A 21,869-nucleotide genomic window follows, 5' to 3' on the forward strand; every position below is an offset into this window, starting at 1 on the left:
GTCGTGCTGCTGCAGTGCGCAGGGTAAGAGGAGGTCCGACACGATATTTGGAAATATACGACATTAGCTTTTTTTTTTTTTGTCATCATTGGTCATCAGTCTACTGACTGGTTTGATGCGGCCCGCCACGAATTCCTTTCCTGTGCTAACCTCTTCATCTCAGAGTAGCACTTGCAACCTACGTCCTCAATTATTTGCTTGACGTATTCCAATCTCTGCTTTCCTCTACAGTTTTTTCCCTCTACAGCTCCCTCTAGTACCATCCTCCCTCTTATCATCCCGTCCCTTCTCCTTATCAGTGTTTTCCACATATTCCTTTCCTCTCCGATTCTGCATAGAACCTCCTCATTCCTTACCTTATCAGTCCACCTAATTTTCAACATTCGTCTATAGCACCACATCTCAAATGCTTCGATTCTCTTCTGTTCCGGTTTCCCCTCAGTCCATGTTTCACTACCATACAATGCTGTACTCCAGACGTACATCCTCAGAAATTTCTTCCTCAAATTAAGGCCGGTATTTGATATTAGTAGACTTCTCTTGGCCAGAAATACCTTTTTTCCCATAGCGAGTCTGCTTTTGATGTCCTCCTTGCTCCGTCTCTCATTGGTTATTTTACAGCCTAGTGACCATCAATCCTGATGTTAAGTTTCTCGCTGTTCTCATTTCTGCTACTTCTCATTACCTTCGTCTTTCTCCGATTTACTCTCAAACCATACTCTGTACTCATTAGACTGTTCATTCCGTTCTGCAGATCATTTAATTCTTCTTCACTTTCACTCAGGATAGCAACGTCATCAGCGAATCGAATCATTGATATCCTTTCACCTTGTATTTTAATTCCACTCCTGAACCTTTCTTTTATTTCCATCATTGCTTCCTCGATGTACAGATTGAAGAGTAGTGGCGAAAGGCTACAGCCTTGTCTTACACCCTTCTTAATACGAGCACTTCGTTCTTAATCGTCCACTCTTATTATTCCCTCTTGGTTGTTGTACATATTGTATATGACCCGTCTCTCCTTATAGCTTACCGCAACTTTTTTCAGAATCTTGAACAGCTTGCACCATTTTATTTTGTCGAACGCTTTTTCCAGGTCGACAAATCCTATGAACGTCTCTTGATTTTTCTGTAGCCTTGCTTCCATTATTAGCCGTAACGTCAGAATTGCCTCTCTCGTGCCTTTACGTTTCCTAAAGCCAAACTGATCGTCACCTAGCGCATTCTCAATTTTCTTTTCCATTAGCTAGAGGCCGCTTAAACACCAGTTTAGAATGGCAAGATTATTGAACCGCATACTACCTCACTTCGCTTCGAGTGTCCCACTTGCGTCTCTTTCTTTGGTGGCTGCTACTTCTGAAAATGCAACATCTGCTGACACTCAATTAAGCGTAAACGCTGTGAGCGTGTGGATGATGCTATTCTGTCATTCTGCGCAATGGATTAATCTGAGATGTACCCTTTACTCTGTGGCTCCTGCAAGACGCAATTTCCACCCCACACTACTACAGAAGTCAGACAGACGCTCCTAACGTTCAAAAGAGAAATGCCTGAAAAACTTTCTGCAATAAATATCTTCTGGAGTCATTTGCTGTAAAGAAATGACACAAAAATTCACAAAATTTCTTACGTAACTAGTGGGTAATGGCGTAGTGCTAGTTAGTGTAAGAAAAACATGAAACTAACGAAAATTATTATTTATTTTGCAAAACTTCTGAGAAATCGCAATGGCACTTTTAGTTACGAACTGAACAGGTTATTACCTGGTTCTTCTCGGAATGTGAAGTTACCTCTCAAGGACAGGATTCGCTAATGAAACTTCTGTACAAAGTTTAAGATTCTTGTTGACTTGGCAGAATGGCTGAGAGCCGTGCCTACTCAACTTGAATAATTATCCGTTAGAGCGTTGCTAGGTACGGTCGAGGCTGTCGCGTGTGAAATGCGGTGAAGTCTACTGTTGTGGAGGAAATATGGGGCTCGCAAGGGCTGTAGCGCACAATACCGTAAGCGGCGATGACTGCTGTCTGCTGCACTCGGTGCTGACAAATAAGATAAATCTCGTTCTGTCTGGACTGACCTTCGTCAATCAAACTCTCCCTACGCCTTGATGAAGTCGAGGACTCCTATTCGCCCCTACTCTAACTATTGACGTGGTACAGCAGTCAGATAACCAGTCCACCGCGATGCCACTCAAAATTCGCTCGCACGCGTTTAACTATAACTCTCTCCGTTCACACCGTACAATAAGTGTGTCGGCCAAGACAGTGAACAACGCTTAATCGCAAGGACTCAATATAGAGTCGCACTTCGATTCGCTCTCGACAGAGATACTCTCCCAGTACTGAGGAGAGACTTGTTCCACGCTCTTTGAGTACACGTACGAGCGCGCACGCTCTCGTTACGTGTTCTCGCTCCAAGAGCGACAACGGAGCGGCCTGTCTCCGCGCCAAACATGAAGGGGTATATCTTTCGGTCTCTTCCATTACTACTTCAGCTCAAGGCGTGAGAAATGTTTGCCAATCAGCATTGCTCTTCTAAAATGGGAGAATGACATTTCGTTTAAGGTGACCAACCCGGAAATCTATAGCATGGGCGTTTGGAGTTTTCTCTATCCCTGTGAAAATCTGTGACACTGCGTGCTATGTGTAAAGAATGCGTAGGCTGGCCGCTCCCACACAATGTAGCGGAATTTGCTTTTAAGCCGAACACGGGGTCGTTCCTTCTTTCCATCAAGCAAACGCTGTCCGCTCCACGGCCCTGTGAAAACATCTACATCTACATGCATACTCATCAAGCCACCTCACGGTGTGTGGCGGAGGGTACCCTTAGTGCCTCTATCGCTTCTTCCTTCTAATCCAGTCTCGTATTGTTCGTGGAAAGAAGGATTGTCGGTATGCTTCTGTGTGGGGTCTAATCTCTCTGATTTCATTGTCATGGTCTCTTCGCGAGATATACGTAGGAGGGAGCAATATACTGCTTGACTCTTCGGTGAAGGTATGTTCTCGAAACTTTAACAAAAGCCCGTACGGAGCTACTGAGTGTCTCTCCTGCAGAGTGTTCCACTGGAGTTTATCTATCATCTCCGTAACGCTTTCGCGATTACTAAATGATCCTGTAACGAAGCGCGCTGCTCTCCGTTGGATCTTCTCTATCTCTTCTACCAACCCTATCTGGTACGGATCCCACACTGCTGAGCAGTATTCAAGCAGTGGGCGAATAAGCGTACTGTAACCTGCTTCCTTTGTTTTCGGATTGCATTTCCTTAGGATTCTTCCAATGAATATCAGTCTGGCATCTGCTTTACCGACGATCAACTTTATATGATTATTCCATTTTAAATCACTCCTAATGCGTACTCCCAGATAATTTATGGAATTGACTGCTTCCAGTTGCTGACCTGCTATTTTGTAGCTAAATGATAAGGGACCTATCTTTCTGAAGGGACCGGCGTCCTGACGTACGGTGTTTGCCTCTCCCAAACTAAAAGCTTTTGTGACCGTCCTGTCTTGAATGTGTGAGTGTGTACGCCAGCCTCGAGTATTACTACCACGGTGCGCTTATTTGTTATTTGCATATCGTTTACATGAATTCATACAACATTGACTTTATTGGGCTCGAATGAAGCGTCTTGATGTGCGGAATATGATTGTGAGGGCGCAATATGTAAGCAATGAAGGTCAGGAGACCGCGACGTCTTACAACGCCAGTGCGCCGAGTGTCTGGCAGCGCCGCAGCAGGTGATCCAATTACACGGGGAGCACGTAACGCGTCGGTGGCAAGATCGGCGTGCGGGCGTGGCGAGAAACCAGCGGCGGGCCGAGCCCAGGGCCGCGCGCTGTTCCGAGATGTCGAGATTACTGCAGCCAGCAGCCAGCGGCCGGCGGCCTGCGGCCTGCGCGCCAGCCGCGTTGCACAACGGCGAGCCGGGCCGCGCCGGCGCCAAGGCGAGCGGGCGGTTCCCAGCTGCGCGAGGCCTGCTCACGTGAAACGCCGCACCTCCCAGAAGTACACACCAAGCCTCACCTGCACTCCAGCTAGCGCCATCAGGGACCACCCTCATTAAAGGGGCGCCCTATACTCAACTACTTATCCTCCCTATCTGGCACAGGCGACAGCGTACAGTAATACACTACTGGCCATTAAAATGGATACACCAAGAAGAAATGCAGATGAAAACGGGAATGCATTGAACAAATATATTATACTGCAACTGACATGTGGTCACGCAATGTGGGTGCATAGATCCTGAGAAATCAGTACCCAAAACAACCACCTCTAGCTGTAATAACGGCCTTGATACGCCTGGGCATCGAGTCCAACAGACACTGGATGGCGTATATAGGTACAGCTGCCCATGCAGTTTCAACACGATACAACGGTTCATCAAAAGTAGTGACTGGCTTATTGTGACTAGCCAGTTTTCAATTGGTGAGAGATCTGGAGAATGTGCTGGCCAGGGCAGCAGTTGAACATTTTCTGTATCCAGTGAGGACCTGCAACATGCGTAGAGCCACGGGTCGTAACACATCTGAGATGTAACGTCCACTGTTCAAAGTGCCGTCAATGCGAACAACAGGTGACTGTAACCAATGGCATCCCATACAATCACGCCGGGTGATACGCCAGTATGGCGGTGACGAATACACGCTTCCAGTGTGCGTTCACCGTGATGTCGCCAAACACGGATGCGACCATCATGATTCTGTAAACAGAACCTGCATTCATCCGAAAAAATGACGTTTTGCCATTCGTGTACCCAGGTTCGTCGTGGAGTACATCATGCAGGCGCTCCTGTCTGTGATGCAGCGTCAAGGGTAACCGCAGCCATAGTCTCGGAGCTAATAGTCCATGCTGCTGCAAACGTCGCCGAACTGTTCGTGCAGATGGTTGTTGTCTTGCAAACGTCCCCATCTGTTGATGCAGGGATCGAGGCGTGGCTGCACGATCCGTTACAGCCATGCGGGTAAGATGCCTGTCATCTCGACTGCTAGTGATACGAGGCCGTTGGGATCCACCACGGCGTTCCGTATTACCCCCCTGAATCCACCGATTCCATATTCTGCTAACAGTCATTGGATCTCTACCAACGCGAGCAGCAAAGTCGCGATACGATAAACCGCAATCGCGATAGGCTACAATCCGACCTTTATCAAAGACGGAAACGTGAAACTCATGCTTGTGATCTTCGAACGATGCACATGCACAGCGATCCGTATGACACGTTGTATTGGCCCACTGGTAGATGCCATCATGCTGAGAAAAAAAAAATTGCATATAGCGCTGGACATGGTCCCCAAGGATGGATGCATACTTTTGTTGATCCAGTGTGCCTTCCAGAATGTCAAGAACAGCTATGAAATGCCACGAACACATTCTCTGGACTACGACGCCTGCAGTATGTTCGTTTTCAGACGTTTCACGTATACGCCAATGGTCTATTGTCGATACAGCTTAAAACGTGATATTTGGAATGGCCGCTTGCCGCCAATCAGTGGGCGTACCGCTGAGGTACTGGAGTGCAAATTACAGCCTTCGTCGCCAATGAAGAGCAGACAGGCGCCTTCTACAGAGGCCCATACGCAGCAACGTTCGCTGAGCAGTCGTTGATGAGACACCGTTGGTAGCCCCATGGTTCATATGGTCAGTCAACCGCTCAACAGACCTACTGAGGTGGCGCAGTGGTTAGCAGGCTGGAAACGCATTCGGTTCAAACCCGTGTCCGGCCATCCTGATTAAGGTTTTCTGCGATTTCCCTAAATCGGTTCAGGCAAATACCGAGATGGTTCCTTCTAAAGGGCAGGGACGGCTTCCTTCTCAATCCTTCCCTAACCCGATTGGACCGCCATTTGGTCCGCTCCCCCAAATCCACCAAACAACCAGTTGCTCAACAGCTGCACGGATATTCGCCCTTTCACGTCTTTGCAGCAGTCGTTCACCCCTGTCATCTATGGCCCGGCGCCAATTTTGATAGCGTGATTTTGCTACGCACGGTGTACTTTAAACGTAGTGGGACGCGAAAAGTTTAGTAACTTAGCCGTTTCGGAAATGATAATGCCCTTCTAACAAACTCTACATCAGGCGTCACCGGATGCGGATATGGAGGGGCACGTAGTCAGCACACCACTCTTCCAGCCGTTGTCAGTTATCGTGATCAGAGGTGCCAATTCCCAGTCAAGTTGCTCCTCAACTGGCTTCACGAGGACCGAGTGCACCCTCCTTGCCTAAAGCGCCAGAGGTGCCTCTTCTCAGTCAAGTTGCTCCTCAACTGGCTTCACAAGGACCGAATGCACCCTCCTTGCCTAAAGCGCCAGAGGTGCCTCTTCTCAGTCAAGTTGCTCCTCAACTGGCTTCACGAGGACCGAGTGCACCCTCCTTGCCTAAAGCGCCAGGGGTGCCTCTTCTCAGTCAAGTTGCTCCTCAACTGGCTTCACAAGGACCGAATGCACCCTCCTTGCCTAAAGCGCCAGAGGTGCCTCTTCTCAGTCAAGTTGCTCCTCAACTGGCTTCACAAGGACCGAGTGCACCCTCCTTGCCTAAAGCGCTAGACTGAGACTGTCGTCCATTCAGATGCTAGCCGAACCCGACAGCGCGTAACAGCGGCGATCCGGGGAACCTGTATTACCACTGCGGCAAGACTATTGGCATGCTCTTCTGAACGTCATATAAATCGCTCTGTTTCCACATTAAAACATCGACAGCACTGTTTTCCGCGTCCTCCCCTATACACTCTGTATGTATCCTCCACCGTCTTTGCTGCCACCTGCCGTCTGTGAGTGGTTATCACACAGCGACGTCGAACATAGGCGGTGGTCGCATTAACGTGGCTGGACCATGTGGAAGGATGAACGTTCTGGTAAACATGGATCCGGAAACGAGGCGTTTGTGAGGTAACTGCGAATATGTCATTACGAGTAGACACTGCCCTCAGCATAAAATATTCTCCTTGTTATAACAGATTTGAAATATCAAATTGTCATCTGCTTGGGCTCAGGTTTCACCCGTGGCCCACGTCCGAGGACTGTGGTACAAGTATGATGGGCAACCTGCACATTGTGCTGCTCATGTCAGCCACTGAGATCGACCTGGGCCCTGACCTTGATGACCAACATCACCTGACCTCAGTTTGTATTTTTCTGAGGTAAAATAATTTAAATTTAGTTTGGAATTGTTGACAGGAATATTCTATGTAGTGGGTTCAGCCACCTGCCGGAAAGGATGTTCATCCACTCACTTATTGGCCCTTTTATTGAGAATCTATGAGACATGTGTATATGTGTAGCTTCGGAGTGTGGGTGAGTGTAATGGACACGTTTGTGGACCAGAGCCATATTTGTGTAGTGTGTTGATGATGGGAGCAGGGAGAGGGTAAAACTCGGTGCCGGCACATAGCGTACTACTCCTCTCCAATAACACCGCGGGTCCCTCCAGGTGTCACGTCTCCATCCGACGACGGATCATCATCAGTATTAGTTGCCCTCTCTTTGTGGGACGCTGCGGAGAGATTTGGAATTTCATCCAGGATATTGGTGCAAAGACTGGTGATCAGGGTCTTTAAGCCATCACCTCTCATCACCTTGCCGGTCAAATCCTGGCAGTGAGAATTTCATGCACCACCAGTATTCGAATCGGCTTACATACGAGGAGTCGAGCAACTTCGAATAGGCGTGAATTAGCGATCTCAGCCGTAGAGGCGTGTTGTCTGAGGCCATCTCGAAAAAGATCGATACTCTAGCTGACACATACATAGCAGCGAATTTTATAGTGGTGTCACGTTTTACGATATTATCCGGAGGGGACTGGGAGGGAGGGATAAGAGGGGGGGGGGGGGGGGGGTTGAAATAATACACAACTTTCTGCAAAGTATAGTATCGCTGCCAAACTGTCAGGGCGACATGTGGAACACCTTCTTTAAAAGGTACGAACGCACAGTGAATTGTAAAATGTAGGTTGATCAAGCACAATTTCATTTCTTGATAAGAAAGGCAATGAATGACATTTGAGCCTAATTGAATGGGAGCTAACAGAAAAGTTTACTTTTTAATAATGAATAATTTTGGCAGCCTGGAGTATTCGAAATCAGTTCACAACGCCATATTCATGACGGTTCTTCTATGGTACTAGGTGGTGTAGACCTCAAGATTACTGCGTATTTTTCCGAGATGTGGGGTTCTACGCATGTAGCCCGAGTCAGTTTTCGCTTTTAATTATGATACCCCTTGTACATGCTTATGACTTGGCGGATAATCTGCGTAGCTAATTGCAGACGATGCAGCTGTGTACAGGGAGATGACAGTTTTATGAATTTTTTTACGAAGTTTATAGAGACTTCCAGGTCATCGGTGTCTGGTACAGATATTGACAGCTCACCCTAAGCATAAATAAATGCAATGCGATGCATATAAATAAGCGAAAATACCGAATATAATATGACCTCAATGAAGGCGATCAATCCCTGGAATTGTGGAGAGATGCGTGAAAGTGGTCGTTTACAAATATCTAGTTCGAACTATTCTTGAATATGGTTCGTCGGAGTGGGACTTTCAGCAATTTGAATTTACGGGAGGGTTAAGATTCGAACAAGAGTTGTATGATTTGCCAGGCAGTTCGTGTAATCAGCTTGAGACTCACAAAAATGATCAAAGTATAATAGAGGGAAACGTTACGAAAAGTACTTCCGACGTATACATTGCGTAATGACCATGAAGCTAAAATGAGAGAAGTTAGGACTCATACATAAGGAGTTTTTCGGTACAAACTTCCTTCCCGACAGCTATCCATGAATGGAATAGGGAGTGAAAATGCAGATGGAGGTGATGTAATAAGCCTCGCCTTCACAAGTGGTTTGCAGTCTCAGTCATATAGTGCCCATGAGTTTTCTGCAATTTACAGTGTCACCTGAGAAATGGTTGCCTTGTAAAGCACGCGACCTATATCCAGTCCCCTCGTTCTCCAACCCTAGTTTGTTTCTCATCTCTAAGGACATTGTCATTGACTGGGTGTTAAACACTGCTATTTCTTTCACTTCACACAAGACACACAGACAAAAACACGAAATATCATCGGGAGGTGTCACTCCGATACGCACGTCAATGAACAAGAAAGGAAGCGAGTAACACTGATTCGAAGTACTCGCTACCGTGGCAAGTAATATGCCTTGTAGAGCGCGAGACGAGAATGTTAGCATATGAAGAGCTTGTGTATGTAGTGACTCCATTCAAAGAAAATTACTTTTAACAATCGACACGTTAAAATGTAAAATAATACGTTACTATACATATTGTTGAAATAGAACCTGAAGGCCAGAACATTATTCACAGACATGGAAAAAGTGCAAGAAAAGCACACGTATCGAGCTACGCAAAGGGAACACACTTGATTAACCTCTGCAACTGGCGGCAGCATGGAACTATGATAGAATCTCCGGTCATCCTTGTGAGCGCAGCCGCTCGCCTCTTCTGGAGAAGGCTGCTCTCTGTTGCAGACAAACTGGTTAGAGCTGCTCGCTTCGGCTCCCGTTCTCCTTTTGTGGCGGGTCGTCCCAGGCTTGTGTAGCCGTTCTGCGATGCGAAAAATTCTCTGCCAACTCACTGATCTCGACTTCATACTTTCAACGTTCGGTATCTCCTATACTGAAGGACTCAACAGCACTGTTTGGTGTTCTCCTAGAGTCTTACAGTGCTGATTCTACTTCACGAATTTACAAACAAGATTTCAGTATTCCCAATTACTGAGGAATGTAATAATTCTTCCATGTGATACGCAACGATCTTCGGAACTTTCTTGACAGCTAATGATAATCACAATTTTTTTTTTCTTTTTCTACACTTAGAAAGTTCCAGAGGACTTATTATACGTAACTGATTATACAAAACACCATCATTAACGATATTAAATGCTCACACGAAGATCGGACGGATTTTATTCTTTTCCTTAACGTGAAAAATCTTTTGGCTGCAGTATCTAACAAATGTTCATCTCACAGTATTACATTTGTAAAATCGTTACAAAGGTCTTACGAAGATTTACGTGTGAAGATGTGATCAGCCCTAATTTTTGTCTACCGGGCTTGGCCCATAGACTATGCAAGCGACTCATTTGAATGTAACCGGCTGGCACTCACAGCATTTCTTTTGCTACGGCTTTTTACATGATTTCATCACGTTTAATGGACTATTACTAATTATGATACTTCGATAAAAATATAGGTAGTTTCTAGGAATCCAACAATGTACTGAATTATCCTAGTCCCTAACTCGGTTATTTTGCTTAATTTTATCCAAAAAGCCTTCATTCCTCCGCTCCCAAGAATTTTTATGTTCACTAAGTACTAAAACTTTATGTTCTGTCTTGTCATGGAGGAAAACTCGTCAGAGAAATCCACCGCATGAGCGTCTAGGGAAGTGATTCCAGCGGTGGTTTCCCATTGCCTTCCACTGATGATGATGAAATGATAATGAGGACAACACAAAACCCAGTTCCTGAGCGGAGAAAACCTCCAACGCAGCTGGGAATCGAACCTGGGCCCCTTAGCATGACAGACCGCCGCGCTGACCACTAAGCTATCGGCCCGAACTTCACTAAGTAAGTTGGTGTTAACATTTCTCGCAGTCGGACAGTGCAGCATTGAGCATGATTTTTAATATGCTCAAAGAACAAAGGCGATCGTAAGTGACCAAGACCGCAGAGAGCATGCAAATTTTGTTCTCCTGGGACTGATACTTGTAAGAGCAATAGCTCAACAAAATATTGAACTTCCTCTCGTGTGAAGCCAATGGTTATTTATATCAAAAAGGAAGGACGGAATATTCGGTTTAACGTCCAGTCAACGTTGAGGTCATTAGAGCGCGAACACATCCTCAAGGATGAGGAAGAAAATCGGTCGCGTCCTTTCAAGCGAACTATCACGGCATTTGCCCAGAGTGGTTTAGGGGAACCACGGAAAACCTAAATCTGGATGCTTGGACAGGCGTTTGAAATGGCATCCTCCCGAATGGGTGTCTAGCGTGCTACCCACTGCGCTACCTCGCTCGGTCATTATTTAAATTCTTAGGCGGTAAACAAAATAATGCTTTTCGGGGCCTGCGGGCTCTGTTAGGCGAAATGTGGTTTATCGTCTTAGCCAATGATTAAGCCAGAAGCAGGCGCCAACTTCGGAGTGTGAATAATCCATGGCACTTTGCGAGCTCTTTCGATGTAATCAGATATGAAGTGAGCTGGTTCATAGCGAAGCACTTTGCTTTGCGTTGATCTAGATGATTTCCCTCTCCATGCCAGAAAAAGCTGAAAAAAAAATGGTAATGTGACCACTAGAGAGAGCGTTAGGCGTACCGCCGATAGACAGCGCCGCACTTGCTGTGAGCCAGCTCAGACTTTCTTCCGCTACAGATGACCCACTCAGCTATCAGATCAGCTTGAGTCAACGAACTAGTGGCGGTAGTATATTTCACGGTTACGTCACCGGCGGGGGCTACTGCGAGACGAAACGGATTTGTAATGGCTGGTGTACTTGTAAGGGTGACCGGATCATTTGTTTAATAAATGGTCGCCTCTCCTCCAGCGTGTCAGCTCGGCAGGTTCTGAGCTCGAGGCGTGATGCAACCAACAAGTCTCTTAGGACAGCAGCGTACGTCGTGGCCTGTCTGCATTTATTGCGAAACATCCCGTGTCGACCCATGTGGGAGACAGTTCCGCAATGGAAGAATAAGCCTGGCAACGGGACTCTCAGATTCTTTGAACTAGATCTTACGCATAGCAGAAGGCTACAAAGCACGCAATAATTACAGGCTGACAGCGGCTCCTGTCGACCTTGACACGAAATGCTTGCAGCAAAGACCTCTTGTTAGCGACCTCTTGTAATCGAAGCTTTCTGAAGGTGTGGCTTTCTCTTTGTGATAACAGGGTGCAGAATATGTCCTTCTAAAAACGAATAAAATTTTGATTTTTCTTCACGTGTATGTGGGTTAAGCGTTATGCATCCTTCAAAGAGTCGACTATTTATTGCTGACACGTAACTGGAATCTATTTTCTTGCTATGTCTTTCCCTTGACTCTCCGCAGTCACAGCAGATGGATGCAAGGAAGATTCCTTAAAAAAAATGCTTTTGAAAAGAGTCAGTACCATATTTTGAGCTGCGTTCGTCACATTAGTCGCTCTAGAGAAAAGTCAGATACTTCAGGGTGCATTCTGAGACAAATCAGACACCAATTTAGATCTGACAAGTTTATCCGCAGTTATCGCATTTTTAACGACGATTCTAGGTTATTCTCAACAATACATTCGGGAACCATTACGGTTCAGATGGAAGAGCACTGCGTGAGAAATTGTTGTGAAAATAAATACCTGACGATTTTACTGATGAAATGGCAATGTTTTATAAGCAAACACATGTTTTTTACATAAATTTTGTTCGTTAATGCTTTTACGGAATTACAAAAAGGTGGTTCAACAAATATTTCTCGTAATAACATTATTGCTGCCCATGATATGTAATTAGCGACGGGACACCTCTTCTGTCTGTCTTGCTACACGAAAAAATTGAGCAATAATTATATGTAAAAATTTATGAAATTCACTGTTTACGTTTTTACCCTTTGAATGTTATCTAATAAACCTTTAAAAAGTAAAAAAAATTCGTACCTGCTCAGAAATTTTGGGCTTTGCTTTTGCGCTGAAGACCGGTAACAGCTCTTTCCCAAGGGAACAAACTGCGCTATTTGATCAGAGAAGTTTCTTTATCGAGTGCAAAGAGTTTATAAACGTCGAGAAGTTTCAGAACCGTATTGTCAACACGAAGCATTTTTGGGTGAAGATTTTTTGTGGGGGAAAAAGAACGATGAAATGCGAAAACGTGATGGTACGAGATGAAACTACTGTAGAAAGTCGGCACCTTCGAAACACCTGTTAGTGGCAAGGACTTTCCTTTCGCCCGCTTAACGGAGTATGCTCTTCTTCCGAGCCAGCTACCAAGTAGGTTGCAGCGTCCTTCCTGCGTTTCACGTCGTGTCTAAACAAGGATGCACAATTTTCTCTACCACAAAGATCCTGCTGACACAACATATTTCGCGCCGCGTCCCGATCGACGTGGACCGTGGTATTTCCTCTGAGAGTTGCACACTATTGTAACTTCCACTAAGTTGCGCAGGTCATTAGCAGTATATGGTCTGCAATTGAAGAAGTGAGTCTCCGTCTTCAGCGATTTTGAGGAGGAGGGTTAGTGAGGACGTAGTGGCCACTTTTAAGCGATCTTTTTTGTTGGTGGTGCAAGCATAAGTAAATGTTAGTTAGTAACCATCAGTAATCATTACAGAAAAAAAGTTCTGTTTTCGCGTGAGACAATCGCAAATGGCGAGAAAATACACTTATTGTGCTAATACAGCAGGAAATTTGTTACCATGATTTTAGTATCTTCAGCTATACACCGTCTGACTTGCGACGTATCCTGTGAGGTACAGATCTACTGGATGTTCCGTCGCCCTTGCTCTCTGTGGAATACTCGACTCTGCTCAGTTCGATACACGTGCGAATCTTCTGTGTCTTAAAGCGAGTTAAAAAAGTTTAAGTTGTGAGAGCGAGTGACTATAAACCTCCCATCCTGTGCTACGTTACACTCGGGCAACTTCGTTATTCAATGATTTACGTTGGAAGGAACACCGTTTGTTTTTCACTCAAATCTTCCGGCCTATTATCCCGTGGTGGAGATGTAAAACTTTCTCCTAACGTTTCCTCTTCTACTGCAGGAGACAGAGGTAAAATGGCTAATTGCAACCAGAATTCAAGGGAGCGCCGATTATACAGGCAGTGTAGAGGGCACCACAGTCTATCACGTGACGTCGACTCCGAGATTATCACTGGTATTGCCAACATTCTCGATAGAAAGTAATCCATTGTCATTCTTATGTTGCAATGTTGACATACAAATGTTGTCTCGTTTAACACCTTCCTCTTTTCTATTAAAATTATAATGTTGTTTATAGATCTCAATTGTCTCTCTATACATACGCGCATAATAATGCGATGTTTTTCGATATGACACTCGTCTCTGTGAATTTTATTTCGTGATCGCCGTCTTGGTAACTATGTTCCGCTACGGCAGATGTATTCGGATGCCCTGGGAGGCAATTCCTCTTGTGTTCAACGAGAAGGATGTTAACACTTCATTTTGTGGCACCAAGTGACGTCAGTACCTGCCGTGAAAGCTGACATTGTGTGGTCACCGGTTTTCTTTTGGTCCGTTTATCGTGTTCTAGTTTATTTCAGATTTTACTATGTAGCGACTGTGTCCACTGAGAAACACCTTTCCTTAGAGGGAAGTACACTATCTAATCAAAAGTATTTGGACACTTATTGGTGAACATTAATGTGGGCGTGTCCACCCTTCGCCTTTGTGGCGATCTCTGCTGGGCACATTTTGAACGAGGTGTCCGTGTATTTATGGAGTAATGGCAGCCCATTCTTCCTCAAGAACTGTAAAACCCAGAGAACGTAGTGATATCGGATGCTGCGTCTACAGTGAAGACGACATTTTAGCTCATCCCAAATTCGTTCTGTTGTGTTCAGATTAGCTCTCTGGGCGGACCAGTCCATTTCAGGAATGTTATTGTCCACAGCGCACTGACCTACAATTGCTGCCTTGTTATTCTAATACAAACTATCAAAACTATCATCGTCTCCGAACTGTTCCTTTACAGTAAGCCATACACAATGCTGTAAAATGTATTCATATTCTTCTGCATTTAATATTTTGTTAAATGTAATACGAGGACACGAAAAACTCCCCCATTCTGTAATACCACCTCCTTCGTACTTCACTGTCGGCACTACAGATGATTGCAGGTCATGTTCTGGCATCCGCCGGACCCAAACGCTTCCATCGGGTTGCCTCAGGGTACGGCGTGATTCACCACTCCAAATCACTTGTTTCCAGTCATATACTGTCCAGTGGTGTCCCTCTTCATAAGACCTCAAGCATCGCTTGACAATGGCTCATTAGGAGCTGCTAGAACTCTATTATTTTTAACTTACTACGCACAGTTAGTGTGCTAGCAGGACCGCTGTACCAAGTAACGAGTGATTTCTTCCACTGAATTCATGTGATTTTTTTTACAGTCACATTCCGCAGTGTTCGACGGTCCCTGTCCGTCAGAGCATGAGCTCTGCCTGGTCTTGGCTTGGCTGTGATTGTTTCTTCGCGTTTCCGCCTCGCAATCACATTACCAACGGCCGACTTGGGCAGCTTCAGAAGAGTCGTAATATAGCTGACGGTGTTGCTACTTAGGTTACATCCAGTAAATAGTCCACGGTCGATGTCATTGAGCTCTTCTCGCCGGACGAATCGGCCTAACGTGACATCTAGCGGTAAATTCCTTATCACGTAGGGATGTCCAGACACTTTTGACCAGATAGTGTATAGAGTTCAATGAGCAATTTGGATGCAAAAAGTTACTCATCTACATGTCTGGAATTCTTTATACGTCTTTGATCTGTAAGATAGGTGCAGTATCTTAGAAATAATAAGTCGCCTGACAGCGTTCTAAGAAGGAAAGCTTAGGACGCCCATATTAATGTTCACCAATAACGTCAATGACGACGTTATTAGAGACGGAATATAAGCCTCGCTAAAAGTCAGGCACGGGGAAGGAAATCAGCCGTGTCCTCTTCAAAGGAAACGTCCCAACCTTAAGCGATTTAGGGAACCGAAGGGAAAGTTAAGCTGGATGTGCGGAGGATAGTTTTACCGCAGTTCTGCCGAATACGAGTATAGTGCCATTCTACTAAGCCACATCGTTCGGTCACAGTTGCATTTTATACGTCTGCTAATGTTTGCTCAAGAATCTCAGCGATATCATAGATTCAGTTATAAGGTGGGCAACATTTTGAAGGAGACCCGTTTAAAATAATGAGATGCCTTGCCTGAAGTGTATTACGATCTCCTCGCTACAGAGTCTTGCATGTACTAGTTTCTCAGTATTAATAGAGTAAGACAGAGGCACGGTAAATCTCTTAGCGAGTGTTTAGAAATCCTTAAACACAGACTGCAAGTAATGCTTTAAGCACAGCATTTTCAGTGAACAGTAATTTCATTATCTTAAAAAAAGACTCAATATATCAGAAAAAGTTAAGTAAGCTATTCAGAAGCATTTTTGCCAAGTTAATTGAGGGTGGGTTGTGAGCAATGAGAATCATGAGTGCACACCGTTCTGATTTCTTGCGAAAGTGCAATGCCGCCAATATGTAGATGAATTAGTAGAGCAAGCAGGTGACAAGGGTATGACAGAAACGAACGAGGCTACGGATTCCACAAAGAGATCCCTTCTACGTTGTAATATATTTATTGACAGTAGACTTAAGATAAAACTGATTTCTGCCACTGGCAAAGGTTATCCTTGCTACGAGTTTAATAAAAATTGTTTCCGATGGTTAGCCAGCCAGGTGCTGGGGCAAACATGAAATTATTGAGGGTAGTCAACATAACATTATAAACATTTGACGTTACAACTTCATATCGCACTTTGCTTTTCAGAGTGAAATATTAGGTTGTTACATAAGTTCGTAGCGTTTTCGTTCTGCATGTTGGTTTTTTTGCATGTTGGTATTCCTGTTGCTATTGGTTTATTTATCGATTGTAATTTTTTATTTGTAGTCCACACTTGATATTTGAGTTTACATATTGCCATTTTGTCATTTGGAGATAATGAGTGTAGTTGCACACACTAGAAAATGGAGTGCCGAGTGGAGGAATCGGAACATTTCTGACGTATTCTTCTGTCTGAGTTCAATAGAGGAGTGACAGCAGCAGAGACAATCAGAAACATTTGCGCCGTGTCTGGAGATAAAGCCATTGGACAAATCACAGCAAGAAAATGTTTTCTCGTTTTAAGGAGGATCCTTTTTACATTAGTGACGCCTCTAAGTTCAAGAAGGCCTTCGGGGTTTGATGAAGATCCACGTTAGTTAAATCGAGAACTGTCAGACGTGTTGAAATGTGAACATTCCTCCACTGTGCGTCATTTGCATCTAGCGGGGAACGTTCAAAAATCGTGTATATGTGTACATCATGCCCTAAGCCAAAATTACAAAAATTAGTGGATGGACAAATGTGCATCTCTGGTTTCTCGTCATCAATTGGCCCGTGAGCAACACAGAACATTCCTATCCTGTATCGTTACTGGTGTCGAGAAACGGTGTCTTTATGCTAACGTAAGGAAAAGAAAGGAACAGTTGGGCCCAAACAAAGCAGCAACTCCCCGTACGGCGACCTCTGTGCACCCACAAAACAATGTTATGATTGTGGTGGAATAGCGATGGTCTGGTGTACTATGAGTAGCTTTCCCGAGATGTAACCATCACTGCTGACATTTACAGTCAACAACTGAGACGTCTTGCAGACGCTATCCAAGAACAACGATCAGGAAGACTGCGTGAAGCGATGCTACTCCACGAAAACGCCCGCCCGCATTCTCCTAAGTTGGTACAAAACGCTATACAGGAGTTAGGTCGGGAAATCATTCTGCACCTACTTATTCACCTGATGTTGTACCCTCATATTTCCACATTTTCCGCTCCTTTTGGAACAACCTTCAAGGAACTTCCTTTCCGGATGCGTTCCGAACATGGCTCGACTTGTTCTTCGCCTCAAAACCAGGTGATTTCTACAGTCGCGGAACCGAAATGTTACCATACTGTAGGCAGACGGCTGTAAATAATGAAGGAGAATATATTATTGATGACTAGAGTCTCTGGTACGTGTGTCTGTTGCTTGTGGAAAACCGCTACGAATTTATGCACCAATCGAAAATGAAAATTTTTAATTCGGAAGCTTGTGATCGATGAATTTAAAATTATTGAATAACACTAGAGGAAGTGGCAAAGTCCACATGTTTCATTTCGACACAGCCGAGTTTATTATTTCGCTTACTCATAGCTATTGAATTCGTCGTATATCATTCTTATTTTAATGCTTGCTTGAGTTTTTGTACGAATGTTAAACACATGAAAGAAACGATTTAAAATCTGCGCCGTAACAGCAGGTGTTCCGGGGAAGAGCCGTGAGCTTGTTAAGATGGAAATACATTCAGCCGAAGGTGCTCCGAGTTGGGGAAGAGTTGTCTCGCTTGTGGTAGAACCGTCGGTGGGTGCGACCTTGGCGTGCCAGCGAAGCCGAGCGGGTCGCTGGAGAAAGTGGCAGCCTCCAGCCTCCTGCTTCCAGCTCCAGCCTCCAGCTGGCGACGGAGACTGGCTGCAGCCACGTGTACTCCGACTGCGCTCTCTCCCGTCACCCCGCACCGCACACTAAAGTCAAATGTCTAGACGCACCTGTTCAGTTCAGTACTCTCCGTTTCTGGACCAGCTGCCTGGAGTTACACCACGCACTCACAGAAAAGGGCACATGGAGGGTGCTCGTGAGTACGTATTACATAACGGGCCATAAAGGGAGGGTGGCGTAAACGTCACAGCGATCCTCAGCGCACAAGTAATTAGATGTTAGATTTGTGGGGAATACTAACCCAGTATTCGCAGAGAGTTGAAAAGGATGCTTTGGAAGTCTTTGTGGTCTGGCTCGTGGTGTATTGTCCGAAACTACATTTGAAATGTTCGCCGCAAGTTTTGTTAGTATCTTGAAATTGTCACGTGCACCACACAGAACTTCTGATTTGTCTGTTAGACTATTTGCGGTGGTAGCGTCCACACAAAATTTTGACTAACTTAAATATTTGCATTTGACTATCATATGATGAAGTATGGTGCGTCACCGGACAAAACTGTCATTGACTATGCTGTGGTAATGGCCTCTTCAGTGAAGTTCACTCGACTGTGCTTTTTGCCTTCGCCTTCCTGATTATTGGTCCTGTTCGGAAAGCGAATATTTCGCCCCCGACGTCGAATGCTCGCCATAATCGAAATACGTACTGATACTATGAGAACTGAAGGAGCAGGACAGAATTTGTCGAAATTATTTTTTCATCTACTGAGTACTTTTAGGCAGAAGAATGTGTCGTCAACTTGGTCCGATTCGGAAGGTTCCTTTCGTTTTTTCTTCATGCGTAAAATCAAATGAATGAAATACTGGACTTCAATTCCTTAACATCCGTTAGAAACGAGTGTCGTAAGAGACAGTGCACTTTTCCTATTGGATAAGGAATGAGCAAGGTACCTTCTGTGGCACTTAAAGAACCACAGGTACTTTAAGAAAAGAGCGGGTAACATTGATCAAACTTGTCTGGACTTGCTGCCAGAAGACTTACTACCCCAAACAGGCTCTTTCTATTCTTCCTTAGTGCGTGTTGAGACTGCTATTGTATTCCATTCTGGTTGGTGACCAAGCTACGGTGTCTCTTCAGCACATAAGAAATGTTTCCTCTAAAGCGTTTCCACGAGGGCTATGAATTATTTCAAGTTGAGTCAATTTCAAGCACTTACAATCAATATAACGAATTTTTTCTCAAATTTACTTCTGTGAGGAATAAAGGTAGTTATTAGCAGAACTGTGTGTGTTTTCTTACTTCGTAGAACAGTAAAAGTGGGCAGTGTCTTAGAAATGAAAACCATGTATGTCTAAAAGCATTTTTGTTTGTTTCTGAAGTTGTGAAATTGTTCCCTGCTGCAGTTATCTGACTTCCTGAAAACTTAGTAGTATAGTTTGTCCACAATCCTAGAGGATCTCACCGAATCAGAATACGTACTATCCGCATAACAACATTGATATGAGCGCGACATGGATTTTACGAGATGTACGATAGTATTCACCAAGAATTTGGAGATTTTTGTGATTTACTCCTTAAGTCTTTCGTAGTGATGTTCAATTTTACCTTCTAATGTCAGAACAATGGGAGAAAATTTAATTTCACACTGTAACTATGCATAGTCGTTCTGAGGATAAGGCTGTATCGATAAATCGATAATTACTAAACTGGCAGTTGATAAACGGTGAAACACATCAAAATCATGTTATGCATGATGAAACACTTTCAGGGTTTAGGAAAGTTTATCGAAAGTACAGTTAGCCTCAGACAGTCTGGGTCATAGGAAAAGACAGATCTCATTTATCGGGAAATGGATCCATATTATATTTCAGTCTTCTTTATTTGCGTCATTCCAGGTTGTTCGGTATCACACCATAATACAATTCACTATCTTCAGCAATGTCACTGCTTACACCGCCTGCCATTTTTACCAGAACGTGATGTTGCGTCGCCACCGACAATAGTTTCGGTGGAGCAATAGTCCCCGAGAAGAAAGAGAACAAAACATGTCGAGTTTCAAAGCAACGAAGGAACAACCAATGACAGGCCTGGACCAAGAGATCGATTTTAAGAGGAAACTACGTTAATCTACATGGCAGGTTACTCAAAACAAACAATAATTACTGTCATATAAGGAATACCATTCAATGTCTTTTGTACAGTACTTGCAGTGCTCAGAGCCTTTTCTCGGACAACTCATAGATTGTCGTTAAAAGATGTACAACGACGTGCGCTTAACATGATATCATCAGAAGTTAATAATAGTTCATTAGCAGTTAGTCACTTACCGCTCTGAAACTAAATATCTGAAATGCCAAGTGTTCCAACATTTTGATGAGCAACCGTTTCGAATATGACCATGTGTTATTCTAAATACAATTTACCATTTACAACACGGAAATGGCCTTGCGATGAAATATCGAACAGATCTGCCACATTTCAACGGTACTGCGTAACACCAAAGCGTATATGAATTTCGATAATTAGTAGCTTATTAATATTCATCGTCGTATCTACCTCCAATTATTTACTACATCAGCATCGGTGGTTGCTGGAGAGTATTTTCTGCGTATTGTGTTACAAGGAACCCACCCATGGTCTCTTGGTTCCAAAGTAATTTTATTTTGTTAGATTTACAACTCTAATTTACATTTATATTTATATTGCACTGACAGTATCTGTGCAACAGTGCAAATGTTGACAGTTTTCGCTATGCGTCTCGCTTGGAGACAAACTTGTTGCATTCACACTCAGTACTTGCTGTTAACAACAATGATGTCCACTTCACTCTTAGGTCTCAAGCTTTCATTCAGTTCTGCTCGGTTTTGCCTCGCAGCTGTTTTTCCGACAGCCTAAGTTGCACGTTGACCTCGATATACAGCGGTATTAATAGGCTTAATGACGAACAGTTGGGCGATAGGAATTCTACGGAGTGTCTCAGCAGAAATGGTCCATATTCAGTGATACGACAGGAACGATCATTCGAAGCAAAAATGTCTAGTAAATATGGACTCTATTATGTCTGCGTTAAGTGCTATGAGCAACGTTCGCTTCTGATATTGTGAAACAAATCTATTCTCTGTGCGTTTAATTTTTTTTCTTGTTTTGGCCCATACTACCTACTCGCAAAATGTGGAAACTAAAGAGCTTGAGCTAGGAGAGATACATTTCACGGTAGTGAAGATGAACAAATGCTCCTAGCTCTTGAGGTCTGCAATTCACAGTTCTTTTTTGATTCGGTTGAGTGTTCCTGTTGTATACCTGAGTATTGACGATTCCTCCTGAGACACCCAGTATATGGAGTGACTGAATGTAATGAATGAGCAACCCAACGAAATTATGTTGAGCTCTTCCCGTAGCGACGGCAAACCCATAACAATGTGTCTACATCTCTAGATGTATTTTACGTATTGGTGACTGCAGTGAAAGTATTTCCGTATAAACTTAGGTAAATGGCTAATAAACTGAATAAGTCATAATTACATTATTATTATTGTTATTATCCTATAGCGGATCACTGGAAACTACGAGTACCTCATACAAAACTACTCAGAAAACACCTCTGAAAGACCTTGGAAATTTTGTCGCTGGATTTCGTTTTCAGTCTGTATACCATGGCAACCTAACTGC

The 21,869-nt window shown here is 44.2% G+C and overlaps 1 protein-coding gene across 1 annotated transcript in view; it reads right to left on the reverse strand.

Annotated features, from left to right (window-relative positions):
- The window catches only part of LOC126335495 (chitin deacetylase 1), a 67,707-nt gene that overhangs the window by 36,797 nt on the left and 9,041 nt on the right, over positions 1–21,869 (reverse strand). The window lies entirely within an intron of this gene.

The sequence above is a fragment of the Schistocerca gregaria genome, chromosome 2 (genome assembly GCF_023897955.1).
Source record: "Schistocerca gregaria isolate iqSchGreg1 chromosome 2, iqSchGreg1.2, whole genome shotgun sequence".
NCBI classification, from domain to species: domain Eukaryota; kingdom Metazoa; phylum Arthropoda; class Insecta; order Orthoptera; family Acrididae; genus Schistocerca; species Schistocerca gregaria.